This window comes from Elephas maximus, chromosome 3 (genome assembly GCF_024166365.1).
Source record: "Elephas maximus indicus isolate mEleMax1 chromosome 3, mEleMax1 primary haplotype, whole genome shotgun sequence".
Taxonomy (NCBI): Eukaryota; Metazoa; Chordata; class Mammalia; order Proboscidea; family Elephantidae; genus Elephas; species Elephas maximus.
The window spans coordinates 33,280,205-33,289,250 of record NC_064821.1 but is presented as its reverse complement, the minus strand read 5'-3'; positions in this window follow the sequence as shown (position 1 = coordinate 33,289,250).

Genomic DNA, 9,046 nt, shown 5'->3' with positions numbered 1-9,046 from the left:
CTTGCCCTTATATCCTCTTCCTGTTACCAGTCAAGAGTTGGCTTTTCTCCGTCTCCATTTCCTTGCCTCCCATTCATTCCCTCAGCCCATGCAAACATGGCCTCTTACCCCCATCATTCCACCAAAACCAATCTCTCTGAGGCCTACAATGACCCCGATGTCCCTAAATGTCCTCTCATCAACTTCTAACACTATTAATTACTCCTTCTTCCTGAAACATCCCATCCTCGTTCCTTCTACATTCCGCTAATACGCCCCTCCATGTCTTTCCTTCCACTGTCACATCTCCTTCCCAGTCTCTTGCTCTCCTGCCTCACTATATCCTTTATAAGAACCCTTGTGATTACATTGGGTCACCTGAAAAATCCAAGAAAATTTTCCCACCTCAGGATGCTTAACTTAATTACACCTGCAAAGTGTCTTCACATCCTTCCATTCACACATTCTGGGGATTATAACATGGACATCTTAGGGGACCACTCTTGTGTCTACCACACCTATCATATATAGGTTTGATTTACCCACTGTCACACTATCAAAATCTGCCTCATATTATAAACTTTTGAAAAAACATTTACCTCCCCAACCCCACCATGCTCCTGCAAAGATGATACACACATGGAGGGAAAGATACAGTATTTTCTATCTAGAGAAATAGAGTAATGGCATCAGATGCAGTCAGTGAAGACTTCTAAAATTCAAGTAATCTGATCCAATTATTTCTATTATCTATGCTGCAAAGGACCAAACAAATACATTGCTTAATGTAATTTTATCTTCTGTGTCCTCTTTCATGACTCCATACATAAAGCAAAGGTCTCTGGGTGGCACAGATTATTTGCACTCACCTACTAACTGAGAGATTGGCAGTTCGAACTCACCCAGTAGCACCACAGAAGAAAGGCCTGGCAATCTACTTCCATAAAAGAATACAGCCAAGAAAACCTTATGGAGCAGTTTTACTCTGTAACATATGAGGTTGCCATGAGTCAGAATCATCTTGATGGCAACAGACTTTTTGATGCATAAAGCAATGTTTGGCAAACCCTGAAGCAGAGGTATCAAGACATACATTTTGAAACAGTTTGATCACCTTGTCCCACACTTAATTATTCTTATCTTCTGTAGCTTCAGACTTAGGAAACATTGGAGAGGTGAGACTTCTAAGGAAGACCACAATCTAGCAAAATGCAATCTGACATGGCCTCTTGAGCTTAGCCTGACAAATCTAGCTGGGAAGAAAATTATGTAACTAAAGATTTCTTAAATTTCATAATTCCTTTTTTCAAAGGGGTTTTAAAAACTTATCTTTCTACAGTCTTATATACCATTTCTAAAATTTTCTTTTAGGTTAATTAGAAAGCCCTTCTGAACTGTGTCTCTTATCCCATGGAAAATTGGAAATGCCATTCTTTGAGCCATGAAGTAGGAAATATACAACTCTGTGATGTGTTTTTCCAAGAAATTTATCATGTCAGCAATGTGAAGGAAGTCATGGAAGACAGGTTTGACACCCAATTCCTGCAGAATCTGGATTTTCTGCCCATTGGGAGGATTTCCCTTCACCACTGTCCTTCAGGGAGTTCCTAGAAAGGGGCTATAGTGCTGTCACTGTCTACTTTTCAGTGGTGCTTGTATATTGCACAGAACCATCTGTAAACCAGGCATGAGTTTTCTCTTCCTCAGTCAACTGATCATAAGAACTCCCCATGAGGCCATAGGTGCAGACTGGAGATGGGAGGTAACGTGACAAGAGTTGAGACCAAAGGAAATTGGGCCAGTTCCTCATGCAGCTTACTTGTGCCTTCAGGTCCTCCATCCTGCTCGGGCCTGATCTAGTATATACCACTTCCATTTAATGATGGAGTGCTGGTGTGCATGTCCAACTTTATGACTCTGTGTCTCAGACAACACCCAGTTGATAATGGGCAGCTCAGGCCACATGATGACTTGGTGTCCCAAAGTTAAAGTGTTCGGTCTCTATGAAGGTCCAGTAAGAAGCCAAAGGCTGTTTCTTAAAAGGAGGGTAGCTATCTACAGAGAATGGCAGGACTTTGCTGCAAAATCCTAAGGGTCTGTGCTGTGATTCACCAAAAGTGGCCTGCCAAAGACTCTGATCAGCATCTCTATCTGCCACTGACATTTCAAGCACCATTGGATCAATTGGATCATGTGGTCCAAGGGGCAGAGAGGCTTGCACAGCAGCTTGAACCTGTTGCAGAGCCTTCTGTTCTCCTGGGCCCCACTCAAAACTAGCAGATTTTCTAGACAATAGATAAGCAGTAACTTTGGTGAAGAATAAGACTCCACACAATACTGGGGAAGCCAGCACAACTTTTACAAGGTAAGGTCATGGAAGCTCCATAGGCACATCCAAACTCCCTGAAGGACAAATTACTGGGCTGAGGGCTGTGGGAACCACGGTCTTGGGGGCACCTAGCTCAATTGGCATAACATAGTTTATAAAGAAAATGTTCTATAGTCTACTTTGGTGAGTGGCATCTGGAGTCTTAAAAGGCTATGAGCGACCATCTAAGAGACTCCACTGGTCTCACCCATTTGGGAGCAAGGGAGAATGAAGAAAAGACACAAGGGAAAGGTTATCCCAAAGAACTAATGGACCCCAACTACCATGGCCTCCACCAGACAGAGTCCAGTACAACTAGATGGTGCCCAGCTACCACCACTGACTACTCTGACAGGGATCACAATAGAAGGTCCCAGGCAGAGCTGGAGAAAAATGTAGAACAAAATTCTAACACACAAAAAAAGACCAGACTTACTGGCCTGACAGAGACTAGAGAAACCCCAAGAGTATGGCTCAGACACCTTTTAGCTCAGTAATGAAGTCACTCCTGAGGTTCACACTTTAGACAAAAATTAGACAGGCCCATAAAACAAAACAAGATGAAAGGGGCACATCATCCCAGGGGCCAGGACTAGAAGGGAGGAGGGGACAGGAAAACTGGCAATAGGGAACCAATGGTCAAAAAAGGAGAGTATTCACATGTCATTATGTTGTTAACCATTGTCATAAAACAATATGCGTAATGTTTAGTGAGAAGCTAATTTGTTCTGTAAACCTTCATCTAAACTACAAAAAAAAAAAAAAAAAACTAGCAGATTTTTGAGTCACTTGATAAATAGGCCAGAGTAGCACACCCAAACAATATGTTGCCTCCAAAATCCAAAGAGGCCCACCAGGCATTGTGTCTCCTTTTTAGTTGTGGGAGGGGCCAGATGTAATAAGCTTTAAGCTTCTAAGTCTTGGGGTAATTTATAATAAATGATTGATGAGTCTCTAAATTCTTTTCCCAGCTTCATCTCCCACTCCTGGTCAGACATACCAACTAACACCTGAGTGTTGGACTTTTCTCACAATCCTCCTGCCTCAAGGACCCCCCCCCCATACCCCAGCAGGAAATCATTCTTTCTAAGCCAAACCCAAAATGCCAGATATTCAATAAAGAAAAAATTTTGACAAATATGAAAGCCCACTCTTGTCACCCCTCAAATTCAGCTGATAGATGGTGCTGAAGCTACCTGTGCAAGAGCCCTGAGGTCTCCCAGTTGGGAGTGCTTTTTCCAATGAGACACAGTAAGAAGAAAGGGCTGAATGCAGGGTGACAGTGTGGCTAACTAACTATGCAGTTCCTCCTAAACTAAGGCACATAAAAGCTCAGTAACTTGCCCAAGGACACATAGCTTTTAAGTTATAGAACAGGATTCAAACCCAGATAGGCTAGCTCCAAAACCTGTATCCTAAATTCTGATCCAAGAGTAAAATCACCTTTAACTTGGATCAGAATCTAAAATTAGAGACTTTTGTAATCTTAAAGATTATAGCCAAGAAAATCCTATGGATCATTTCTACTCTGTTCGTGGGGTCTCCATGAGTCAGAGTTGACTTGACCTCCCAAGGTAACCACTACTCTGACTTCTTTCAACATTTATTTGTTGTCTCATTCTTAAACATCCCTAAATGGTTTTAAATTGACTATACATGTGGTTATAATCCTACCCATCAGGAGAAATGTTAAAGAGCTGCTTCTCACGGTGCAGAGGCAATCAAGCTCAGCAGTGGAGGACCTTCTGTCCTGGATTTTAAGTAAAAAATATTTTCTGTTCAAATAAACCATGAGAAAATTCATACGTGTGGGTTTCCTAGATAACGTGTGGGCAACATCTACCTTGACTGCTTTCTTCCTCTTGTTTTATCATCAGACAGTTCTGCTTTTTATTCTTGGCATGAACAGTGACTCTGCAGCAAACCTACTGGGTGGTGGTTCAAGTTTCCTATTGATAAGGGAGCAAAGGATGCAATCGTGCCTACAAAAGGAAGTCTCGTGACTAGCTCACTAAAGGACGGCTACAGCTGTTTAAGGTGAGCAGTAATCTACTGGTTGTTCAATGAGAGAATTTGCCTGATATCCCAAAACTCGTAACTAGCAGAGCCAAGAATCAGATTCTGGGCCCTTTACTGGCTCTTTTCACTGAAATACTCTCATATCAATGTCTTAGTTACCTAGTTCTGCTGTAACAAAAATGCCACAGGTGGGTGGCTTTAAAGAACAGATATTTATTTTCTCACAGTTTAGGAGGCTAGAAGTCCAAATTCAGGGTATCTCGACTCCACGGCAGTGGGTTTGGTTTTGTTTTGTTTTTTTTAGTACTATAGGGGAAGGCTCTCTGTCTCTCTTTGATGCTTATCTCTTTCATCTTCTGTAGCCCCAGCTTTCCTCAGTTCCTTGGCGATCTTCACATGGCATCTATCTTGCCGTTTGTACTTGCTTCTGTGTCTAGTCTGCTCTTTTTATCACTCAGTAGTGATTTTTTTTTAGTGATTAGGTTTAGGAAACACTTTACACTGACATATCTCATTAACATAACAAAGAAAACCCTATTGCCAAATGCACTTACATCCACAGGTATAGGGATTCGGATTCTAACACGCACTTTGGGGAACACAATTTCATCCATAACAATTAGTATAACCAGAGTGAGTGCAAAGTGAAACAGAAAAAAATAAAAATAACAGGTATAGACAGACTAGCTCTGTACATGGCCGCACAAGGAAGATCATCACCAAATATGAGGTCTGCACCATTATTTGTAAGATGAAACCCGAGGGATGAAAAGGCACTAGATACTTGGGAGGGAGAAGAAAAAGGCGGAGAAAATCAAAGGCGCATTTTCTTCCAGATAGGTAACTGGAGTCACATGAGTAAGATTCTTAATCGCCAGGCTAAGGAATTTGAATTTTATCCTGAGGGAAATAGAAACCCCCAAGGGATATTTAGTCAGCAGAAGGCTGTTTGGTGATCTAGGATCTGTAGGAAGCACAGGTATGAGAAGACGTAAACTGGACAAGGTCAGCACAAGCCACAGGCTGCTCTGTGCCAGGAACAAGGCTCTAAAGTTGGAATCCAACCTCCACAATGTGGAAACTCCCCACCCTGACAGGATATCAAACAGGCAACCAGAGAGCAAAGGAGCGGCACCCAACTCCCACTTGCTGGATCTGGCTGTCATGGGGACAACACAGCTCCAACCTGCCCCCTTTTGAGGAACCCTAGAATTGCTGGAGTCCCAAAACTCAAAAGTCAGGTATTTCTGGAGCCTCCAAGCTGGAAATCCTGGGGTGTGGACCTAGAACCAGAAACCTGCAGTTCCAGACATCCTAAGGCCTCAGGATGGTTAGGAAATTGGCAGGGATTGGGATTTTCCCTACATTGACATCTGTGCATTGGGACTCAGGGGTCCAGAGAGCAGGACTTTGGTAAACACAGATTGGGACTCTTAAAGTCTCTGAACCTGTAGTCCAGCATCTGCTGTTTTGGGGAATCAGGACAATAGGATCAGAGTGGAAGGACCAAAACATAAATTTGAAGTAGTCAGGTGACCAAAGGGCTCTGAGACCAGTTGGCAAAGCTTGGGCAGACTGGCCCTTAGGCCCACCTCTCCTCCAGTGAAGGGTATGGTCTGTTCCTGAGATGCCCCCTTGTGGGAGACACAGGACTGCAAATCCAGGGCTTGTCCCCCCAGCCTGGCACTGCATAAAGCTGGTGTGAAACTCCTGTGATAAACACCTTTGTGTCTGCAGCCCTCTCACCTCCAGACTCCTGTGCTGCCATCCATTTCAAGGAATCAGCAACCAGGGTTCAGGCTGCATTTGACCCAGTGGCTTCAGCTGATCTAATAACATGGACCAACCAATGGCTTTTCTGATCAGCAAAGTTTTATACTTATTGGGGAAAAAATGAAATAGTACAAAGAGCTCAGGTATTACCTGAATCCTACTACCCAGAGTTTACATTGGCCCATCCTGCCAGTATGCCCAGCTTACCCCCAATTCATAGTCCAGAAGTACCCTTTGAAGGTTTCACAGGTGAATCAGTCTAAGGTAACCTTTGATCCACACACATCTCTTTCATCCTGCCCCAGGGCCAAGAACACATCCTGAGGCTGACCCAGATGCTTAAGAATATCAACTTTCTATTATTAAACTCCTCCTGAATGGCAGGCACTGTGCTCTCTTCACTCTGAGTAAAGACTGCTGGATGGTGATGAATCTCAGAGGCAGTAGCTTCAACCCCATGTAGGTAAAAAGCAGTCCACAGACCGGGTCAGGCAGAACACCTGCAGCCCAATGACACTGAGACCATGCGCACTCCACTTGGGAGCACTTGCCCCAATACCAATTCGTGTGTTCATTTAACAAGCATGTCAAAAGCTTATTTTCTGCTCAGCACAGTGCCAGGCCTAAAGTAAGCCACACTAAACAAGTACAGTTTGGTCTCTGGCCTCAGGGAATTTAAAAGAGGAGGAGAAAGTCCAATAAACAATTACAAAAAGCAGTGCAGTTAGGAAGCAGGATTTAGGAAGAACCCTGTTGGCAAACTTCTTGCTTCCGCCTTGGATGCAGAAAGCTGCTAGGCATTGCTGTCACCCTAGGAACAAGAAAAAACTAGATAATTAACAAAACTAAGTTTTCTTGAACCCATCCAGAGAGCTGAGGTTGCAGACAGCCATCTAGCTTGAATTCTAGGGAATGAGAGATAGATGTGAGTGTTGGCTCACCTACAGCAAAGATCATTCTGGGCTGGTGTGAGGGCAGAGAACTTCCAGGAGCCTCAGACACAAGGGGAGTTCTCACCCACTTACAGGCACTTCTCCATGGGCCTCCACCAGATGCTCACAAGAAGGATTAGTGGGTAGGGCCAGTGACTGCAGAGTCTTCTTCCTTAGCCAGACCCACAAGTTCATTAAGTTCACGTTCCAACTTCCAAGCTACCACAGACAATATTTTTGAAATGGCTCTACCACCACATGACCTGGAAGCCCTTTACTGAACCCTAACTAGCACTTTCTGTACTGCTCTTCCAGCCACAGTTTCCTCATCCCTTTTACAGCCTCTTTCTTGCTTCCCAGTTCCAAATGTCAATGCCCCATTTTAAGTTTTTGTTATAGTAGCATCCTATTTCTGATACTAACTTGCATGTTAGTTATTTAATATTACATTTTAAAAAACCACCCCAAAACTTAGTGGATTAAAACAGTTGCTATATGTGCTTATAATTCTGTGAATAAGCAATTTGGGCTCAACTCAGCTGGATGGTTCTTCTGGTTGTCTCACATGAGGTCACTCATGCTGCTTCAGCCATCTGGTGGCTTGCCTTGGGCTAGATGGTCTAAGATGGCCTCAGTTATGTGTCTGGTGGTTGGTGCTGGATATCAAAGGAGTACCTCCCTCCATATGGCCTCTCATCCTTGAGGAAGCTACCCCAGACTTCTTCACACTTTGCTCTGCAGAATATAACCACATAATGAGAATGTTCACGCATTGTGAAGGATGTAACCAATGTCACTGAACAATCTGTGTAGAAATTGTTGAATGAGAACCTAAACTGCTGTATAAACCTTCACCTAAAACACAATATTGTTAAAAAAAATTAAAAAGCCTAACCACAGCTAAAAGAGGGCAAACCTAAATGTGACTTCTGCTTAGCTCCTGTTTGTAAATGTTCCATTGGCCAAAGCAAGTCACATACCACGTTCATTTTCAAGAGGCGGAGAAATAAACCTCACCTCTTAATAGGAGGAGCAGCAAAGCCATATTGCAAAGAGATGCACAAAGAGGGATGGAAAGAATTACTTTTCCCACGTATGCAACTGTCTACCACACCATCATTATTGATCAGGAAAATGCAAATTAAAACAAGAGAAAACACTACTACACACTATTATAGTTAAAATTATATTAGCTGACAATACCATGCATTGACAAGGGTGTGAAGCAAATGAAACTTCTTTCACTGATGATGGAAGTATAACTTCTTTCTACCACTTTGGAAAATCATTTGGCAGTATCTACTAGAGCTGAAGATATGTCTACCCAGTGACCCAGCAATTCTGCTGCTAGGTTTATACCCAAGAGAAATGAGCATACATGTCCACAATAAGACTTGCACAAGAACACTCACACCAACTTTATCCATAATAGCAAAAGCTGTTAAGAACCCAAATGACCATAAACAAAAGAATGGATCTTTTTAATTGTGGTATATTCAGACAATGGAATACTAGACAGCAATAAAAAAAGAATAAACTACTGATAGATTCAAGAGATAAATCTCACACTGTATTAAATGGGGTGAAAAAAAAACAGACACAAGAGGCCATACTATATGGTTCCATTTCTATGAACAGAAAAACTAATCTATTGTGACAGAAGGGTTATTGGCTGGGAAAGGGTAAAAGGAAACCTTCTGGAATGATGAAGTATTTTATATCTTGATCTGGGTGGTGGTTAAATGGGTACAGACATAAAGTTTAGCAAGCTGTACACTAAGATTTATGCAGTTTTGTGTAAGTTACACATCAATTTTTCAAAAGTCAAGAACAAAAAAAGAACTCTAGGCAAGTAGGTAAGAATGGAGAGTAGCCCACTGAAGTGAGGCAGAGTAGAAGCAGAGAGCATGGACCTTGCAGTCAGACAGCCTGGCTTCAAATCCTGACACTGCCACTTACTACCTAAGTGACCTTG